At 38.9% G+C, this 22,808-nt stretch overlaps 1 protein-coding gene across 6 annotated transcripts in view; it reads left to right on the top strand.

Moving 5' to 3' along the window:
- The first annotated feature begins 1,191 nt into the window (after nt 1-1,191).
- The window catches only part of foxn3 (forkhead box N3), a 75,654-nt gene continuing 54,037 nt past the window's right edge, over nt 1,192-22,808 (top strand). For 2 of the 6 annotated variants that reach the window (XM_066694822.1, XM_066694814.1), the window contains exon 1: nt 7,435-7,599. The gene's annotated coding sequence lies outside the window, so the exon portion shown is untranslated. Of the gene's footprint in view, nt 1,219-1,452; nt 1,486-7,434; nt 7,600-9,224; nt 9,371-14,572; nt 15,675-22,808 lie in introns of those variants that run through there. The other 4 variants (XM_066694821.1, XM_066694817.1, XM_066694816.1 and 1 more) reach the window with 4 other exon arrangements.

Genomic DNA, 22,808 nt, shown 5'->3' with positions numbered 1-22,808 from the left:
AATAATACTAGTACTAATAATAATTTTTTCATCAATCAAAACGGTAATAAACAGATAACCAAGCATGGACTTTAGACAGTCTGCTCAGTCTGCAGATTTAACTCAGATTATGTTCTATACAAAGTAACCATTTTTTAGAATTCATCCAGAGGGCTAATTGGCCCACAAAGACCTTCCTGGTTTAAGTCCCTTCTTACAGTTCCTGTGTGCCGTTCTTGCGCTCTGAGCTGGTTGAATATGGCGGTGGCTTGGCGTGGCTGTCCTTCCTCATAAATAAACAAGCAGCCGGCCATGGGGGCTCTCTCCATAATCATACTATAAACTCACATCTGTCATTTTGGGTTTACCAGATCTGTTTTGATTATTACAGAATTGCATTGAATTTCAACTTCTTTATTGTGTACTAAACACTGGGATCTCATGATGTTGTGTGATGTTTATCTCTAGTTATTCTTCTCTGCTATAAACATCTAGTGCTGATGTCCTAAGATGGGTCTGTGCAGATTCTGTCCCTGACTATTGTTTTTCATCTTAATAAATACTGCTGGGGATATTTTAAATACCTGTATTTATAAATGAAATAATCAAAGCTGTATCAACTCCTCCAATCTCCAATCAACTCTTGGTTGAAAAGTGAGTTTATTGTAAGATTGCCTAAAATAAATCAATGTCTAGTATTAGGTAGAGAAGAAACAGTTCAATTGTCCTCAGTGTATATAGTTTAAACACTCAATGCATGCATGCATGCTGTTTTGGTCACAGTTTATCGACTGTGGAAAACACGGTTGCCTTATTTATATTAAATAACCACAAAAAAGGAAATTAAGAAAATGTTATCTAAGCTGCTTTGTGTTATTCTACAAACACGACTTTCCCACGATATATTTGTGACATTTGAAACGAGAACTCTGGAGTCGACGGTTTGCATGTAGAGCCGGCACCTGCATGTCGCTACCTAACTTTCATCAGCATGGCTTCTAGTAGTAACAAGTTGCTGGAGCCAGTTTGTCTGCAATGCTTTTGCTCAGAGTCTCATTGATCTCATGCAAACTTTGCCATCGATTGTGTAAAAGTGTTTTTTAAGCATGTATGTATGCTTTATAATTAAATCAATCCTTTGATTGTTATTTACCAGGCATATTTGTTTTATTCATAGAAATCGCCTAACCTGAGAAGCTCAACCACTGCCATCTCTTCTCCGTTATGACCTGACTGTGGGTAAGTGCTACAGATAGCTGTGCAAAGTGTTGTTCTCAGGCACTTTTGAGAAATGAAAGGCAGGTCAGATAGGAATGTGTAATCCAAAATTAATACGATTAAGTGTAGTTTGTAGTTTCTTTAAGCTACTATCAGTTTTTCAGCATCTAGCCAGAAGAATTTAGTCATAGGGATGTCTGACACTTATTTGTCACTTTTCAGGGTTTAATTGTGTGAATACCTTTTTTTCCACAGATACAAAACTCCTATTCCTCTCGCTGAATGGAGGTGAGTACTGTTGCTATGGTTTTATGTGTACATATTTGAAACTCCATCAATTATGGACATTTGAACCATCCAACTCTACAAGGGCAAGTTTGCTGAAACAAAAAACATTTTTTAAGTAATTATGTACAAAATCCAGTACCGGAATGAGAGATTGTGGACATCAGTTTATTTACCCTCACCTCTTCGAATAGGGCCCTACATGTACGGGAATAAGAATAAAGCAAATAACATTGCTTTGAGTTGACTGCTTTAGCACATTGATATAATTTGAATACCAGAAAACACAACCAAGACTTTACTTTTCCCAGTCCCCTCCGTCAAAACGTCTGAAGTTTGGCTGTACCGTACAAAAGTGTATTCATATACAGTGTAACAATAGTTTTGACAGGTGCACTTTTTGGCTCACAAAACCCGATTCCTTGCATTGTGAAATATCCATTGGGATCTTATTAGCATGCAGTCGAGTTATTTTAAGTGTTGTATCAACAAAACCCCGTATATCGGCACATATGTGCTAAAAGATAAGATAGAAGAGAGAAAGCTACAATATAGTTACCATGATGCTTCACACAATCCCTCGAGGCTCAGCTACTTCCCAAGAAAGTAAGTGATACTTAATATTACATTTACCAGTTGGCTGGGAGTCTTACAGGCACTGTGGAAACTGTTGCCATAATCTCACCATACAATAAAAACTCACTTATAGGCATTTCTGTGTTGAGTTGTGTTTAAGGGCTTAACGCGCTGTGCTCAGTGAATTCTACACATATGGGTATGTTGCAAAGTTGCATGAATCTATACCTTATTTTAAGTTATGAAGTAGAACTAATTGCAGCCAATTTCTGTTTGTTTTATTATGTTTGAGGCATTTAAAGTAAAAGTACAATTCTGAGAATGAAAATGGGAGAATTGGTGCCGAGGAACCCCCAGTTGTGGTGATTGATTTTGAAGCTGATGTGTAATACGAGCCAATATTTTAGACATTTCTGAGATATTCTCACTAGCATGATACAAATCATTATCATTATCCAAGCTTAATTAATTCATTCATTAATTGATTAATTGGACCAATTACACTTCTCACTTGTGGGTTAACAAACAATGTGATGTTTAGTGTCTTACAGAAGTTCTTGAGAAGGTCATCAGGACTCATGTTTTCAGTTTATTGACGGTAAATTACAGCGTGCGTTACCCCTTGTTAGGGGACGTTAGGAAGAAGACAGTTTGGAAAGGTCACAGCGACCTACAGATTTATATAATTGAGTTGTTAAACATTGTATATTAATAACAGATTTCCTATATTTGCTTTTTTGTGTCTCTTACGCTGTCGTGAAATTTCAGTCTTGGAATGTGTATCTGTGGGCTTGCTTCCTAGGTAAACAGTACAGTAAATTAATAATCATTCTGAGTCTGTGCATCTGCATGTTTAATGAGATGCTCTCGTGTTTTCCAGGGATATAGGTCATTGTCATGTCTCCCCCCACATTAGCAATCAGCAGCAGAATCTCTTTGTGTTCTTCACTCTGGGATGCCAGGTAATCTGTGGTATCTCACTGGATGTAAAGTACATTACAACCCATCTGTGGGGCCAGATCAGTAATGGCAAACACTTTAATCTTTTAACTGTGGCGTAAGTGGCACCAGATTTATAGTATCATTATGATATATTCATCTTTATTCCAGGAAATTTCTTTTAAAATGTTTTTTTTTCTGAGGCCTTAATTACAGTATACATTATTGCAGTAACTTAATGCAACATCAATTAAGATGGTACCTGTGGCAGAATTTCACAAGTATATTTTCAACCACATTTTGTTTTCTAATTTAATTGTAAAATATAAAGGGAAATCTAGGCAATTATTGCAGAGTTTTATGTTTTGCTTTCCTTTCTCCCTACATATTGATGTTCAGGATTACTGAAATTTAATATCCAACTGCTCGGCAAAAACAACGATCTGCTTAAAATCTCTTCCTATTGACGCAAGGTGCTTTTTTCTTCATTGTCTAATGCTCAACAGATGCAGTATACACAAACAGGAATACATATTGTTTAAATATTTATTAGAGGGTTATAAAACGGCAGAATAAAAGACATTTTGTTTTAAAATGCAATTGCATGCATGGATGCTTTGTACATACCCTAATGGCCGCTTGGTGTGAGACATACAGCATCTTTCCCTTTTCTATCCATTTTTTTTCTTCTGTAATCTATGATGTTGTGTATCCTTCTTAGTTCATTGATTTTATTTATTGTTTTACTCCAGGCAACATGCTGTCTTTACAGAAGTAAAAACTGTTCCAAATCATCCTATTATGTGGGTCATTGTTCTTAATGTGTTCTGTAGGAAAAGGCAAATGTAGCACTGTGGCTCTTTTAGGTTTTTTGATTGTCTAAACGAATATGTATAAAGAGAGCACTGATGTTGTTATGGTAGCAATTTGTGTTACAAAGTGTCTCACTGAGAACATCGTGCTGTAGATTCTGGAGAGATTCAGTTAATCATATCCACGTTGGCATCCTATCTGTGTACGAGCAGAAAGAGAGTTATAGTTTATACATAAAGCGAAGATAAGTTGTATGAAAGTGTAGTTACTCTTGTTCTTGGTGTTTTATATTATGTCACATTAGTAGATAAATCAGTAAATATTTGTTAATGTCATAAAACAAGCCAATGAGGTGGTTCTCTCATTATTATTATTATGATTATTTTTTTATTTAGGCCTCAATTAGTACAGCTATGCTATCCTCAAGTCTTATGATGAATTGAAGATTTTCATTAATAATTTTGAACCATCTGGAGTAGGTTCATATCGCAACAGGAGAAACGAGTTTAAGTGTGGTTTCACAGAGGTTTTTTAGTGTGTGTATTTTCCTAAATAACTCGCAGTCGCTCCTCGAGATCCTCTGAGAACTCAAATAACTAAAATGTGAAAAATATCAAGGCCACGTTATTTTAGATAAAAATATCCGGTTTCAGTTCAATCCCTAAAACCTTACATAGAGGAGTGACTCATAATACCCCACTGGGATGCTATGAGCTATTTTCCTACAAAAGGAATATCATCTTTTTTTTTTTTTTTTTTTTTGCTTAAAATAACACAAGGTAGTGAGACACATTCTGAATGTCTTTGTTTGAGAACAGTCTTGCCTTCGTGTGTTTGGAGAGAGCACAATCATGCTAATGAATAAGATGCCACAAAGTGACAATTGAAATGTGTGGCAGGAGAAGGATGCCGCCACAAACAGAGATTTGCTCGGGATTTTGCAGCCTCACATGTTGCTGGAGGCGAAACGCGGGGAGCGTTTAAAAATTAAAGATCGGAGTTCTCCCTTACATTACCGTGGTGGTCCGGTGATGGAAACCGGGGCTGTTACGTCCGCTTTATATGTGTATGAAGACTAAGTGCTGACTAACTTTGTCATCCCTGCACTGAGAGACAGCTCCAAGGTCAGATTACTATTGATCTGAGAAACGCATTTAACCGGTCATCAGTTAGTAGACATGCAGCCCTGGTGGAAAAGTGCCTTCAGTTGTTGTTAAGGGGAAAATCAAACTAGTTCAGTGAAAATGCAGTAAACAAAGGCGTCAGCTAAGATAGAAACATTATGCCATTAAATTGACTGTTTTCCATTGTTGTTTTCATTTGCTCATCCATTATTTCCTTTGAAAAAACAAACAAACAAGCACATCATGGATGCTTAGCATATTCCCCCCCCTAGTTCACTGCCAGGATGTGATCCCCACGCTTCGTTCCATTCATCCCCAGCGTAATTTTTAATGAAAGAAAGATTTATGCAAAAACGCTGCCCTGTTTGGGGTTTCGTGCTGTCGTGCGCTTCCTCCGGGGGGGTGGCTCAGAGCTCCTCGGCTTCAGGATATGATGAGCTGTTAAGAAATTGAAAAGCTGCTTGATATGAGAGCCTGTTTGTGGAAAGTCTATTTAGCAGTGCAGAGAGAGAGTTTTTAAAGCAGTTACTTATTTCCCTCATTCTTATAATAGACAAGGAGGCGCTGAGAGGCAGTCTTATATCTAGTGATAAACTGGAGGACCACACTGGAATAACGAAGCAGCTGAGGAGATTTAATGGCCACTGAAATGCACATCCTTCTCCTGCAAATCACCCGAGTTGCCCTGGGAGGTGAGAGGAGATGTGCGCTACCTACACCAGCTATTTTCTCAGCCTTATCCTTAACTGACGTATCCAAGGGCCTCATTGACAGAACAAAGCAAAACTGTCCACAGACCGAACCCCCAGAGATGTCAAGATAGGGGGAACCTATCCTCTCTCAGGGAGATCTCGGTTCTAAGTATGTATTTATTTTCTTCATTATTGACGGGACGAGAGTGGAGGTGCATTGTTGCACGATTGCTTATATTCCCAGGGTAGCGTGGTTTTCCTAAAGTGCCATTTAAAACATTTAAGGTCATATTATTATGATCGAGACACAAAATCTTATGTGGATAAGTCCTAGTCTGATGTCCATCGATATTCACGGGTTTTCTGCGCTATAATCACAGACTAAATTATTCTGATCTTGTGTTTGTATGAAAACCAAACCAAGCAAAGTAGTATTTAAATTAGGAGTGCAGTTCCCGAAGCAAGAAAGCTCCCAAGTATGTAAACCCTTCAACCAGAGATTTCCAGTCCTTGTCCTGAAGCCCTCCTTTGTCTTCGGATTTTCATTCCAGCTGAGCTCTCCGTTGGTTACTTGACATCCTAATACCCTCTTTTTATTACTCTTCAGTTGACAACTGTCTTAAAAAAACCCTTGTTTAACAAATAATAACTCAAATGAAGGCAAGAGTTCACCTGTATAATTGGGAAGGAAAGCCAGGAGAGCCAGAAGTACTCCGGGCAGGACCGGCACTGAAAACCTTGCCCTGAACCTCGGTGGATTTTTTCTCAATCTCTGAAACCTGCAGTGAGGAGAAACGCTTTGATAATTAATCACACGCCCTTCGCAGTAGTGTATGATAACTCGAATGCTAATGATAAATGGTCACTTTGTTTTAAAAGCTAGAAAAACAATCCGGGATCCAGAGTTGTGCCGTAATTGTAGGCCGATCGTTCAGCAGAGTGAAGCGGTGACATGCTAACGCTGACACACAATTGCTAAATTAACTGACTTTGTCAATTAAAGCACAAAGAGTGACACTTGGAGCTCAATTATAGTTGCGTTTGAAATGCGACTGACTAACTGAACCCAGCAGAGACACAGGCCCTTGGATAATCGTGTTTTACTGCCTCTCGGTTTTTCAGTTGATATTGTGAAGGTCATTATTTTAGTGCTAGGTAGTGACGAAGGAAGATAATCAGATATTGGGACTTGCCGTGTGGCCATTTTTAGGCCTTTCGATATTTTGAATGCATCACTGATTGCAATAAAGTGAATAAAGCTACAGATCTTGTTGACCTGTAAGAAATTGGTTTTACTTTAATATATGAAGTGCATGTGTAGAGAAGAAAAATGCAATAGTTAATAAAAAAAAGCACCTTGACATTAATAATTCATGTAGTATCTTGAATCCCATTTGTTAATACTTTGCTGCCCATTCAGTTTTTCAGACTGATATAATTTGCAGTGGTACAATGATAAAAGTAATCATTTAATCATCATGCAATCATTTATATCTTAACTATTATACAGCATACAAGTTAAAGGTAGTGTCATTATGTTATTTTCTGCGGGTTGATTCTTATAGTCGATCTATATGACGAAAAATCAAAGGATGCTTTCATCACTTAAGCAATGACTCCTCAGACTAACCTTTTATACTTGTTTATTGAATCTAGCCAGCTCCATAGACATTGTACCAAAACTTGCACATGTCTGAGCAGGAACATGGCAGAACAATGAAATTCTTTCAGTTAACACGGGGGAAACTAGGACCCTGCTGAGGTTGTCATTCTGGTGGGCTCCCTCAGTTCCAGAGCACAGCAAAAAAAAGCTCAGTGTGGAGACAGGGCTAAATGAATGTTGTGTACACTGTGGTCACTGAAAAATATTGAATAAAACCAGAATGGACGGATTAACCAGTGGGATTTAAAATTTGGAGCTAAAGCAGAAGCTCATGCTGAGGAGACTATCTGGAGAAGATCAGGATTAAAAGGTTACTATATGATTGTTAATTCCTGCTATAATCTTTGGCTCTTCGGGGTCTGGAGTGATCATTGCACACTGGGTGGTTATGAATGCTCCTGCAAATGCATTACATGCGGGACATGTGCTGTCTCTACATAATAAAATAGAGAGATATCAGGATTAGGTGGGGAGGGGGCTGCACTCTTGTCAAAAGGGGAATTGTTTCTGCATGATAATGTATTTTTAGAACAATGCTGGACTTTAGAGGCACAGACAACATGGGTTCGATGGTACATGAGAAGATGTATTGTTTTCAGAGGGTTTTGGATGCTATCTTGTCGTATAAAGTCTTAAAGGGATTTTTCCAAACCCTATTCCACTTTCTTTTTGTTGTTGGGGTGGGAAGTTGTGCATGTGTTCAAGGAAACCAGTTGTTTGGCATGAAAATACTTTTTTTGGGTGTGCAATGCAAAAAGAAAGCCTGTTTACCTAGACAGCATTGATAGACTATACCATGTGTTTGTTTAGTGGAAAACTGTAGCTCCAATAAAAGGTGATGCATCCAAATGCACAGTGTGTGAATGTGCTGGGAGCAAAAATATCCAGGATGAATAAAGAAGCACAGATCAAACTATTTCTGCAAGAAGCTGTTATGGAAAAATAGTTTAGTTTTGTTATATCGCCTACTTGTTATGGACATAAAGTAGTGGGAACAGAATCCGGAGTATTTTATGAGGCGCGACTATCGGGGAATGTTTTGGATCTTCCACAGTAATTGTAGGCTTTGCCTTTCTACTAGCATTTGGTGTCAGTTTGTTGATTGTTATAATTTTATGTACATCTAATCCTACAAGAATGGGCCTGTTCTGAACCCCTGGAGAGACTGTCAGACATGAAGTGTTCCCATTGTATTGAAACAAAGCGGTTTTCATTCAGGAATTCAGATTTCTTTTAAACTGATTCAGCAGGAGCAGAAAAAAAAAAAAAAAAAAAAAAAAAACAACAACCCCCCAAAAAACACTCTCACAAGATATACATACATGTTTAGTTTTAGAGTAGACTGAATTGTGATTTAAATGTGCTACATCTGATTTGTTTGGCTTTTTACTGGAACTGAAGAGGCAGATATTGTTTGTGAATCACCTCCAAAGTTTTCATCACTGCGTGACTTCTGTTTTTGTATTTATATTTAGGTCAGGAATGCTAGTGTAATCAGATATTGCAGAAATGTGTAGAGGTGGGAGCTGACCTCTTCATGGGAACGTGAACACGGTTACTTTTCCTGTGCTGTGTAGTCTGTTATTCTGGTTGCATTGCATGTCTTTTGTTCACTGCACGTCTGTAGTCATCATTTCTGTAATTCTGGCACTGGATTGCTGTTACTACTGTCGCTGTTGAGCTTCAAGTGTGACATTTGCATAGCTCTCTCGCTCTACTTTGTTCTGACCATAGTTGTCTTCCTAACAGCAAGTTTCCTATGGGCCTCACTTTTTCGAGTGCCCCCTCATGTGGATGAGAAGTGCCTATAGCATGAGTTTATACGCCTATAAAAACCGGCGATCTGATTGGCCGCTCTGCAGAAGCACAGGAAGTTCATGGTTTCTAATAACCACCCAGAGACACAGTTACCATAGAGACAAAGATAAGCCCCCCTTTCTCAAAAAACGTCTGCATGTCATCACAGATGCCTGCAGAAAGTGTTCTCTCCTGCCAGTTCTCCCATTAGCATCTGCTGAAACATTACAACGCAGCTGTCTCATGAAGGTCATTTTTTTTTCTGCAAATGTACTCTGCTCACTGTGAGTTTGCTATCATTTTAAAACTTTCTGCATATGTCTCGTTCGGATGCGCACTCTTTTCAAGTCGGCTTATTACTGGGGTTAGCCTTGTGTGCTTTCAGAAAACCATTCACCCAGCACCTTAGGATGTGCTGTTTGTGATTGAGGCAGGAGTGTGGAACTCGGCTGTCAGTGGAGGACGCGGGGAAGATGCCAGTTTTATCTCCCTAGTATCACAACAATGTTCTGTCTTAGGGCAGTGTTAATGGTGAACATCAGTCTTTTGTGTGCGAGACATCAGCGGCAGGGTCTATTTTTGAACGCTGATGTGAGCTCTGGCTGCTGGTAATACTGATACTGCATTTCCTTAATTGATTTCAGGGAGAATTGTTGTGGCTTTTAATGCAGTTTTGGACCAATAACGTTTCAAGGTCTCGCTCACTTCTGTTGTTTATTAAAGGTGTCAAACTACGAGCAGAGTACTCTTTAAGTTGCGACGCCGAGCCGAGCAAACTGTCTTTGAGTGTTTTATTGAACAGGGAGTATTTTATTTGACACCGATTACAGCTGCATGCTCTGAGAGAAATTAAGTTACACACTAAGCATTAAGTGTAGCAATGTTCTTTCGGTAGAGGATATCCTGTTGATGGGAGTGTTCAGTTATCTGAGGAAAGGTCCGTTGGCAGGAAATGTGTCAGCCCCTTGTTTTCTTTAAAGTAAAAGGAAGTATTGTGGATTACTTAGTTTTGACTCTGTGGATAACAAAGAAATTAGATGTGTGCAGTGTGACAGCTTTTCTCGGTTAATCAGGGTTCTCTTGGCGGTGTATCAACACAGGCGTTATCACAGTATAAGTTTTTATGAATGTCTGCTCGCATAAAGTACACAATTTATGTTTCACGTGCTTCTAATGTGCTTTATTTGTGTAAGAGATTCACATTAACATTAATTGCATTCCACAATGGAGAGATAATGTGTTTAAAATAGATATGATTTTGAGAGCTTTACCGAGTATTTGCTTTTGTCCTTGACAGCATTTGAGAGAATCAGTCTCTTCTCACAAATCTCCTCATTGATTGATTGATTGTGCGTTTGGAAAGAAGGGTTACCATGTTATCTTGGTTGCTACAATGAGAAACCCAGATAATCAAATGTGTCTTTATTTTTATCGACTCAATAGAGTTTGCAAATGCCTGACAACTCTATCCTTGTGGCCCAGGGGATTTTATTCTTTGACTTTGAGATAACTTGTACCAATAGCCAGTGTAGTTCAATTGCACATTGCCCTACATAGCAAAGGAATGGAAAGCGTAGCCAGGCACAAAGGAAATGTGTCAGAAACATCACACGAACAAACAAATAAACAACGGTAAATTATGCATGGGAAGATTGTGGAAAATGGCAGGAATCCTATTTAAACATGACTGCCTTTTACATTGTATGGCCTCACTTCCATTTTCATCGGCAATCCAAATCCTTTAAATGTGAAGAAGGTTCTGTCATTAACCGCCTAAACACGAGCGAGCTCCTTCCCACATGACTGATCTATAAGCTTTCTGCTCCGCAAACCTGTATTCCTTTGACCAGACTGCGGGAGTTATGCCTGGAAAATAAATCACCGACCCTGTTCCTTGACTTTTTAACGGCGAGCTCTACATTTTTTTCTTACATTGTCATATTCCCTGGCAGTCCGTGAGGGGAAAAATAAACTGCAAGTACTGTATTAAGTAAAAAGCTTTCTTTGGTGAAAATTGTGTACCAAGTGGAAAGAAAGTATCCGAGCATGTGCCATTTGTAATAGGCTTCTTTTGGCTTAAAAGGTCGTGAGCCCGTGCCCTTCAAAGGGTTAATGTGGCCTTGATCAGTTCCTGACAAGAGGCCTACAGGACACGCTTGACTGAAGAATGGAGTTCCATAAAGTAGGATCAATTCGGCCCTCAAACAAATCAGAAAGAACTCGCAGAGAGTTGCTTGTGTAGCTGTGATGGAGTCTGACAGCCCCTACCCAAAACAATACTCGGTTTTGTATTTCATTATTTGTTTTTCAATCGTGTGGTTTTATCCACTAAAAGAGTCGTGGAAGAGCACGGGTCTAAAAAGAGACATGGAAAATGAGTTGAAATATTGTGTGCAGGAGAGTTGATTGCTTTTGAAACACTTTGGGAGAGTCAACACATCATAAGATATTGTCCTGGCTGAGGCCATTGTCCTTAGTTTTTCACACGACAAGGGCATTTAGCACCCATCGAGCAAGAGTGTTAACACTCACAGGAGAAAGACTCGTCTTGATTTCTCACAGCGATGCTAAAATCCCCCAGGCTATTGAAGGGCGGCCATGAGGTTTGTAATGCTATATCTTGCCATAAAAAGGACATACAGCAGACAGACTATTTGCTAGATTTAAATCCTTATGTATCTATAAAACAGCATTTTTAACATGAATTACCTGCTTCGGGGTTATATATTATTTACCCTGACAGCTGGCTATAAAGCTTACACTTTTATGGATAAGACTTTTTAATCTTGTTGAGACCAATTCAGTTAAGTTTTGATCTCAGAAGGAAAGTATTTTACAGACTTCTTACTGAAAGCAATAAACAATGAGTGAGACTTTTTAAATTATAATAATACAAAAAAAGAAAAAACAACCCCAACTGTGTATTGTGTGGCCAGTGATTCAGGTCACTGGGGTCACAGACACATTTTGGTCCTGCACTGTTTTTGAGATGTTTTGATGCTCTCATTAGAAACCCTCATAAGGGTTTGGTGTCTTCCAGTAAGTTGCTGGCAATTTTATTACGGGACACTTGAGAAGCAGTCACGTGTTACGAGAGAGACCGTAACCTTCATCTCCACTTTTGACCTGATATCAGTCCCATATTTCATTGATATGCTGCTTTCTTTCTTGTCACTGAAAACGTTATGGCTCCTGGTATGTACACAACTGTACTTTATAAGCCTCTCGAACAGCTTTGCAGATTATTTCTCTTGTACACAATTGTTCTTTTGTTAGGTTCCTCACAATACTTCACACCCTATAGCAAATATTTGAGGTTTAAATATAACACATCTACAAGGATAATTCTGGTTTGAAATACAGAGACAGCTGTATTTCATTCATCCTAGCTCTGTAACTGATGCTTTATTTTTGTCTTTAAAGATTTACAAATATCAGATATGGATGGTATCTATTTTGCTGCCTAAGGATGTGGCCAAAATATGTTTTTTGTATCAAACTTCCCCTCGTGTTTCATCTCTGTTTTTTGTTGTTGTTGTTGTTGTTGTTGTTGTTGTTGTTGTTGTTTTTGCTATTATTATTCCCAAAGCTGTTACATTGCTTCTTTTAATGTGCAAATCATTTCACACTGCCACCAGACAGCATTCCCGAATTCAGCCTCTTCAGCGTGGTTTTACAAAGTGTTATTTAATTCTCCCCTCTTTTTTCAGTGGCACACATAATAGTTTTTCTTCAGTGTTACTTAGTGGAGTGCCCTTGGTCCACTTGACCTGTATTCACTCAATAACTGTTCATTTACCCCTGCAAAGAGACAATTTTCAAAAGCTACAGCCCAGAATTTAGTCCCATGAATGAGCTAATCAGAACTGAGGAGAAAAGTAGTTTTAGTGATCGAGTGCTTAGTGTTGAGCCAAAACGATCATTAACTCAAGAAGGGAAAGGATTGCTTTGATGAGTATTACATTACAAATCGCTCTTTTGTTATGATTAAGTGCATAATGCAATTAAAACATCTAAATGAAATAAGAGTGATGTAAGACAGTGGGAACTGCTACCCTCAATGGTAGTGTGTAAAATTAATTCAGATGTCTTCTGGAGCAAGAGTTGCAGCAGATCTGATAACGTTTTTAGAGAAAAAGCTAGAAACATGATTAATCGGGTTGCTGGGAGGGATACACCCCTCCGAGATCTACTGCTGGACTGAGGTTTTAGTGTGCTTTCTTGTGTAACTTTGTTTATCAGGTTTGTAAAAACAAAATGATGATGCAGAAAGAGAGGATAGATACATCTCGGTTAAATATTTATTGGAGCAGGATCTGCTGTAGTTTCAGTATCTCATAGATGAAGGCACAGTTTGTCAAGACACGTTGGGAAATTCATTCATTTCATCAACGAAAAGCTGATTAGAAGAGAGTTTTAATTGGCCTACAGTATATTGGTATTTAAGCTGTCTAAAGAAACTGAGTTGCTTACTTAAAGCATGAGAGAGCTGTAATTGTTGCCAAACTAATGTCAGAGAGGGCACAAACATGTATTTTTTTTTTCCTAAGCAGAGGCATTATTTGTAATGACACAGAGCAAATATTGTTTCATTTGATGTAGCTAGATGTGTTTCTGAAAATTGCCATGTTGTCAGTTTGAGTAGTCTGTGCTGGTTCATAGATTTCCCTTGTTTTGGTTCTTACTTTTGAGGAATATCTCTGCATCAGCACCTTCCCCAAGGTAGTAGATCTGATCATGGTAGTATCATTTCTCACTCTTATTTTTTTGGCAGCCCTTGTCAAACAGTATCCGTCTCCAGAATGACTTTGAAATGTTCCTAAAGACCCAAACCAATTCCTTTTTTTTAATAAATGGTCAAATAAAGTACTAGCAGCATCTAATTGGAACATTACATATTTGCCGTTTAGCAGTTTGGTGCACAATGAAGGTCAACAAAACTGCCTAATGTCATCATTTTGGTGCTGTGCTGATTAACAGACAGTCACATGCCAGTTGTGTGGATAGTTTTGAAGCAGGCTGTGATTTGAGGTAGTGACCACAGAGGGATCCTCAGACTTGACAATTTATAACAAGTGGTGTTAGCTGTGGCTAAATGAGGTGAAGCAGTCTAAGGCCATTTTTCTTCTCTGAGCCTGTGGATCCTCAGAATGTGAAACATCTCCCTGTGGGAGTCAGCCCAACGCAGGGAGCTGGCACCAACCGGACTCCAAGTCCTGATACCATTATTCTCCCCGCACGTCCCATTGTCCTGTCAGGACTTCAGGAAATCAATACTGTGGGAGTTGAAAGTTCACTGCTGTAACTATTCAGTCTGTGGGCCTTCGAGTCTGTTTCACTGCAGGACAGTGTGAAGAACGCTGTTTAGTTTCTGTATCGAATCACATTCCTCAAATATGAGTCCTGTTTGGGCCTTTTTTGCTTTTTAGAATCTGAGACTCAGTTTTGGCTGTACTTTTTCCAGAAGCACTTTAGGTTAAAACCTCAAAATATCTAGTGCTTTGTGGGAGTTTGCAGCATCCTGTAACTCATATTTCACAACAAAAAAGTTAGTAAAGTGAATTGAAAACGAAAGACAAAATGGCAGTAAAGTGTATTCAAATAACATACTTCTTGGAAAGAGACCATTACATGAGATATAGCCATTGTCATTAAATCACTGTGATTAGGAAGCAGAGACATCATTTTAATTAACTGTCTGTTAGTAATCTCTGAGATGCTGATTTAACAATCCCGAATTCATTACCACAAAATGAGAAAAAAAGCTTTGATTCTAACTTTTTTTTTTTTTACTGAATTTGTTTTGAATGGACAGAACTGGTTGCTAACCAGTTTACAACAAACTTTTGAACTTTTTGTTAAGACAAAACTGAACTAAATTATAGTGCAAAGCAAGCCAGATAGGGCATATTCCGGCCACCCTGCTTACAGAGCAAAACTATGCAGTTCACCCTGTTGCTATGGCGTTATCAACAAGAGCAAACTTTGGGCTTGTGACCGTCAGCCACATTGCTGTTTGCAGAAGATAAGTGACCGAGCTACAAGGCTTTAGAAACTCCTGTGAAACCTCATTTCAATTGAGTGAGTATTGAAATGCAGCGTAAATTACTTCTATAACAGAAATGGTCTTTATTTGCTGCTAATTTCTGCATTGCCTAAGACAACTTCATTATTGGCAATAAAACGGGTCATCCGCAGTCTAATTTAATACCAAGACCCTGTTTTTTGTAGCTTAAAACAGACTACTGAAGTTGAAACAAAAAAAATAATTTGTAATTTGACAATTATATTGAATAAAAACAATTTAATATCTTGCTAAACAATCATCTCCTATCTAGCGTCTTAGGACCTGGCTTCCAGAATGCTTCTCTTGACTTTTTGACACCGGTGTATGAAGTAGTGTAGCGCAGTGATCAAGTAAAAAGTGTGAATTCTTCTGACAAAGTGTTTACCACAGAAGTGAGCGCATCAGCTCTGACACTTCCTCAAGTTTACTCCGAGTCCGCTGCGCAGTATGCAGCTGTGAGGAGGAAGCTGCTGCTTTCATCCTCCTTCATGAGACGCCGAAGTTAGCCACTGTTGTACATGGTAAGTACGTGCATTCGATTCGTAGCTTCAACATGAAATTGGGATAATATGCTTGCTGTGTCCCAGGGTGATGAATGACAAAGGTTTTGACTCCCTGCCTGTCATGTTCTCTTAGTCAGATGACAATTTTTCACAATAATTAAATTACTTGGTATGAAAGGAAGTCAATCTCCAGGCCGTGATACAGTTTCATACTTGGTTGGTCCAAATCGGTGATTACAAATCAGTGTTTCCAGCCAGTTCACTATCTTTCAAAATATACAATTACAAACTACATTGAGACCAATACACAGAGGCTGAATATAATAATTTCAGTAGTGATTTGTATATTATTTTAAGAGTAACCTTTTTTTATTATTATTATTATTATTATTATTATTATTATTATTATTAACAATTTTCAACCCATATCAGTATTTGCAGCGTGTGCACAGTTTTAAATGGACTCCATGTCTTTTGTAATGATCATGTGAAGAGATCTGCAATTTTTTGGTCAGTCACTGCAATATCACCTCAAGCTTAATTGACTCTGTCAGCTCCAGGAAAGTGCAAGCCGTATTAACTAAATGCAGGGGTATCTTGCTGACACAGGCAGGGACTGCATGTTGTGTAAGAAACTAACAAAAAAGGAATGTTTATCGTGTGATTGTATTTTTAGATTTAGACCACGAGAGCTTGTCTTTGTTTTTTGTTTATTAGTGTTATTCTAGGATTTAATCAAATAAATATATCCATTTTTAAATTAACCATTGAAGTGTAGTATCTTTTTCTTTAATTTTGTACTGTTTAGGATGCATTCTGTTAATCAACTTTACAGTATATAACATTAACACTGCATCTTGCTGTCTTATTTTGAGTTGCTTTGGACAAAAGCATAAAGTAACACACATAAAGTAACACGTAATATACAAAAAACACATCAGTAGAAGAAATTGTTATAACCCTGAAATGAAAACATGTCTACCAACAGATTAAAATTCAATGTAATAAAGAGAAAATACTCTCTTTGATCAGTAGAAGTAAAACGTACAAGAACAGTTACTTGACAGGGACCTCTACAGCTGCCCAATATGGAGCTATCCAGTCATTCTGTAGTTGTTCCATTTCTCATCTTTCTTTTTACATGTTTTTCTCCAACAGCTGTGTTTTGATAATTTTCTCAGAGGCTGTGGCATGTGTACAGGCTGTGTTTGCAGACAGTTTTGCCTTTACATCTTCGAACAATTGCAGAAGATTAGATAGCACAATTAGTGGGAGAACACATTTCATCAGAGTGAGGCCATATCTGTTATCTCAAACAAATCAGTGGGTTCTTTAATCCAGTGGGTAGACTAGGTGTCCTAGCTAATGCTGTAAGTATTAAAAAATGGCCTTGGACACTGTTCCCAACTTGTTGTCTGTTGTACATGGTGAGTGTAAACCATTTTGTGTTTTGGTAAATGGGGGAAATAAAGTCTGATTCTTTTAATGCATGCATTTTCCCATCCTCTTTTAGTGAGTGGTGCAAGGAATGAAACCAGTGCTGATCATTTCATAGGTTGTTAATCTATCTAGATCAAATAAAAGTCCTAAGTAATGGCAAATCCTGCCTTTGCAGTTTGAAGGCATCAGCTGTAGACCAGAAGCTTGAGCGTTGCTAAGCAACTGTGTCAGAGGAGGATTGTCGGATTTTCTGCCACTGGTTACTCCTAAAGCTGCAGTAGAAGGTATAAGCACTAGTAACAAATAAACGACCCAAGAGGTGTTATCCTGACTTTTCAAGATTATACTGCCTTTAAATAAATATATCTCGGTGCCGGATCTGGCCGAGTTCTCTGCTTGTGAAAGTTGCAGGTACATTCTTTCCTTGTAGATAATGCTGTGCGGCCATCACAGTGTGTTCTTCATGTTCCAGTGTGACCCACAGCTCCGCATTGTGTGTGTGAGCGTCGGGACTACAATGGGAAAATTGTTCATTCGAAAGGGCTTGCATGTGGCTGGCTGTGCGATCGGGAGCAGGTTCGTCCTGCAATTTGTTGGTATATATTTAGTTGAGAATTTAAAAATTACATAAATACACTCATAGCGTTCAAGCAATTAAAAATCAATCCAAACAATTTGATGCATAATCTCTGCCCCGGTGGACCCCTACCTGGAATACTATTTTAGTTGTACGAGCGTAAGGGTGGTATTTGCTTACCTTGTGGTCTGTGTCCAGAGAAAGTGTCAGGGTCATGACCTCAGAGTTTAGGGTATTGCATGAGTCCATCCACAGGGTAGCTGCACATTCCTGGATTACCTGTATGTCTGGTCCTCTCTGAACACTGACATCTGTTTTTTGTTTTTGTTTTTACCATTTGACTATTAACCCATTCTGCAACTTTTTGAGTGATGATATCTTGAGCTGAAGTTTATTGCTTTCCCTTTTTACCAATAGTGGTGTGATTAGTGGAGATTTCAGAGAAGGTAGCATCCCATACATATGTGCGTAAAAAAATTGTTGACTCAAATATTTTCAGGTTGATAATGTCCTTGGTTGACTTTACAAATCCCTAATTGCCAGAATAACAAAATAAAAGCAAGGAGAAACATACTAATTAAGTTACATGAGCTGTGAGCAGTATTTGCTGTACCTTAAATTGATCTTATATGTTGCAAGATTTGCTTAGTAGATGTCTCTTTGTTTTTCTTATTAATTGACATGTCCCCTCTAAACCAGTGTGACTCGGTAGAGTAAAGATTAACAGCAGTGGGTTTGGTTATTCTTGGCTCGTTGAATTAAACCAACCAAAAATGATGCGTTTATTGTGTTTTTATTTTGGATGTGAAATATTTGGTAAACGATCCTGAAGCTGCTGAAAAAAATATGCAAATGTTAGACATACATAACTTCAAAGACCCAGCACATACAAAACAGATGATTTGCCTAGTTAAAATAGAAAAAAAAACGATTGTAAAAAGAATGCAAATATTAAATAAAAAGACATGTTAACAGGAAATTAAAAACAAAAATGAAATGCTTTTGTTGTTTATTTTTCTTAATAGTGCACATGCTGGTAACCATGGCATATCTTTCCAATTTGCAATGTCTAACTTGAAAGTGGCTTAAACCAGTATACTTCCCTCATGAACCAAGCATGGAGGTCCGGGTTCAGATAGCAGCCTCCAAAATCCAGCCACACCATGTTCACTTTAACACCCCCTATCTGCCAGGCAAAGTTGGTCTGCTGTAGCAAAGGTGAATCAACGGCAGTTTGTTTTCTAGGCTACATCTGTTAGAGAAATACCATGATTCAGAAACTAGAGTAGATTTTATTGGCTTATTTGTTTTAACACTGGAGGTTCTGGGCACATGACAGGAGTTGGGCACTGAGAAACCGATACTGTTAGGCCAGAGGAAACATCGGCAGTCTCCAGCCTGTGGGTAGTTTGGCCTGTGCCGTAGCGCTGCAGTCCGGCCCGAGTCCATGACTACAGGGATGCAGTGGAGGATGTGTCGGCAGCATCCCCCAGTCCCTGTATTCCTGGGGTACAGGATTGCATTATCGCTGGAGCGTGAATGAGCACCGTTGATCCAGGCGCACTGATTAAAGATTAAGACTTTACTTTATAACCTCATCTGTGTGGATTTCTCCCTCTCGACAGAATGGGGAATTGAGCTGCGTGGTATATATACTGCCCCGGTACTGTAACTCTTCCTCCCCACCTCCCTGTGCGTGCACTGGGGTTTTCACCAGGAGAGATACGGTCATGTTCTCCACAGTTAAAGGATCGTCCTCTCACCTCAGCATCTCGCTGTAGATGATACATGGAAATTACATTGATTCTGTACTACACAAAGAGCTGTTACTCATAAGTGATTGAACAATAAAAGGAGACAAAATGGAAGATCAGTTATATTATATATTTTCATGGAAACATCTGCCAGTTCATTCAAGAGATTCTATGGTGGCATCATTTGTCTTCCCACCTCTCTTTGTTTTATGATGTGTTTATTTATTTATACACATCTCCTAACCTCACCTCTTTTGTATACTTACACCGCAGTTACCGACAACATAGCAGAAGCCCGGCTCCCTGTTCCTTTTAATCCTCCAACTGCTCTCTGATACAGCTGTTGTCTTTGTAATCCTGTCTTGATTCAAGCACTGGCTCAAGTAATGAGCAAACCTGCTCAAGAGTCCCAATGGCAATCAGGCGGTAACAATTATAATCCTTTAAATGCACTTGAGATACCTACAGTGCTTCCGTGTAACACCATTAATTGCATTGTTAGGAGTTTTGCTATGGATCGGGACTGTCTGAGTTCAATTTACTAATGAAACTTAACACACAATAGAACAATTGTGTCATTTAGATCCCACTTATACTTTAAACAACTGGGTTCGGGCTGTAATTCCAGACGGGAGTGGAAACACTGGGAAATGCCTCCTAAAAATATTTTCCCATCAGTCTGTTATGTTTTGCAGTGTGGGGCTCAATTCAAATGTAATCGGTGTGGGACTGGTTTTATTTTACTAATTAAGCAGTTGCAGTACTTTGCTAAGTCTCCCTGCACAGCACTGCTTCAGACAGAGAACTTTGCATGTTACTTTTCAATCCTTCAATGGAAGCGGCGACTGATAGCAGGAGAGGAAAAGTGAAGTAAATGTGTGAGGGAATTGAGACACTATAAGGAACTCCGTTGTAATCTGAGGTAAAGTATATATTATTTACATCTATGTATAGATACAAAAGGCATTTACCACTGTATATTCAACTTGATTTTGAATGCAATATATTAAGTGAATCTTTTCGAGGCACTTTGGAGTATTGTTTTAATTTCCATTAAGCATTTCCCATAGGCAGTACTTCTATGGATTGTTCTTGACTCTGGGTCCCTTGCTCCCGATGTGCCACACAATTGAATTTCCCATCTCTTTGGGATTATTGGGAGGTGATGTGAACAGCAAAGGGACTAGTTGCTTGTTGTAACTGCCATACTCAGGTGACTAGTAGCCTATATCTCTGCTGGCCATTTACCTCCATAGTATAGCACTGTTCTTATTAATGTAAATCTGAGACAGACATGTCCATACAGGGCTGAGCCACTGAAATGGTTATCTTTCAGTTGTTCACAGAGAGAGACGATGGCTGGTGCTCAGTTCCTCAGCCGAAGGGGTTTGAAAGCCTTCCCTTATTCTCTTCCAAGAATGGTGGTGCTGGGTTGAGTCTTGGCATCAGTCTTGTACTTTACCCGGGCAGTGGTATTCACAGAGACCCCCTTCATTCGCAGGGATAATATTGCCACATCTGTGCATGACCTGCAGTGCATGTAATGTTGCCGAGGTACAGTACTTTCTCTGGCCTGAGTGGAATTAGGAAATGGTGAGTGTGGTATCTGGAGAAGGAAAATATGTCTATTAAAAATATTGTCACTGAAACCAGAGGCTGGAGGAATTTAGGACTCTATAGTTTGCCTTCTCAAACAGCTTGTCTGGTCTTCTTCTGAGGGAAGTGTTTCAGGGCCCGTGGAAAAGCAGCACTCACACTGCGAATCGTGCTCAGAGCGCTGACCTGCAGGGAATGAGGGCTGAACCTCAAGATCAGATACCGACGCCCTGCCTACAAATCCACACCGCTGGAAACGGCAACCTAGACCATGTCAGGTCAGGTCAGCTCCTGTGAACTGAAATCACCTGAAAGAACAACCTTAACTGAGCTGTCGAAAGCCTGCATGCGGGAAATCGGCCAGGAGTGACCCTGAGTTAGTGAGGGGAACCCCTTTGAAATGAGCCACGGCGCTATTAAAAAGCCTGTGCATGCTCACATGATGGTGGTGATGAGATATACATCTGTTTATCCACTAGAAATTATATATTTAAATACATTATAAATACTATACATGTATATTATAAATTATACATACAAAAATACATAAATATATTTACCATAAAGTAATCCATTATCATCACGATTTTTAATCTCTCCTCTTAGTCTTTCACTTGTAATTGCGGATGCACACTTTGCAGAGAAACCCTGGGATATTTAGCAAAGCTGTGGAGAAAAAAATAATATTCTTAATGCAGTGTTAGACACAAATGGAAATGAAGATGAATGTTACTGTTCCCCTGGGGTTCATGGGTGAAGGAATTAACACAGCTTGTCACTCTACCCTAGCTGTGCTGGTTTCCAAGGTAACCAGTGTGTACGTGTTCCTGGCGATCCACGGTGACACACTTGCAGAAACGGCAGCACGCCGCTCGAGCAGCAGAGCTGGTGTCCTAGAAGCAGCGCAGGCCGCCAGGCGCCGGGGAGGACGGGGTTAAGGCACTGTCTGTCATATGGCGAAAGAGAGCTAAATATTTTGATTCAATCTGATGAGATTTGAGAGAAATCATAAACTTCAGACAGCGTTCAGGCTCGTGTAATTCAAGTAATGAGTTTTTTATTCTGAATTTGCACAGTTGATTAAAGATGCGTACTGGGTTGTGCTAAATAAAATCCTATTGTGAAGATATTATATCTGGCTTAATAAATCCATTGTCCAGGATGCGGGAAGAAGGAAAATAAATATATGTGTGTGTATATATAGTTTATTTAACTTAAAAATATATTGATTGATACAGGCATGTTGTATTTCTAAAAACATAAGACTCCTTTAGCTTTTTAATGAGCTGACATTTAACTGTTCAGTGAATTGTGTGCTCAGAACGGGAATAACTTATTCTTCAATTTGTTATTCCTAAGTACTTTGTTACTCTGAAGTATGACGAGCTCTAATTTACATTATCTTTACTATTTGTACTGGGCTTGCGGTCTCCTCTTTTGCAGCATAAGAATGTCCATATTCCGATAGAATACTTTTAAGGAATTTTAACAAGTTCTAAAATCCTTTTCTTTAATACACAGGGACAGAAGCTTGTACCTCAGAAACCTTCCTGAATAAAGATGTAATAAATCAGCATTTCAATCATAATCTTTTACTCTATTTGGGTTCCATCCCGTATGAATGAGGCTCTGAGAAAATCTGTTTTACATCAGCAATAAGCTAGGGATTTACAGCTAGTGTGTGGTTCTAACAATTTATAATAAGCTGATCATAATGGTCTGTTTATGTTCCTTAAACCTCAGTATCCTTCAAACTCAGCAATGTTGGTTATTATTCTTAGCGTA

This window comes from Amia ocellicauda, chromosome 21 (genome assembly GCF_036373705.1).
Source record: "Amia ocellicauda isolate fAmiCal2 chromosome 21, fAmiCal2.hap1, whole genome shotgun sequence".
NCBI lineage: Eukaryota > Metazoa > Chordata > Actinopteri > Amiiformes > Amiidae > Amia > Amia ocellicauda.
The sequence above is the reverse complement of the archived record's forward strand: the minus strand, read 5'-3'. Positions and strand labels throughout refer to the sequence as shown.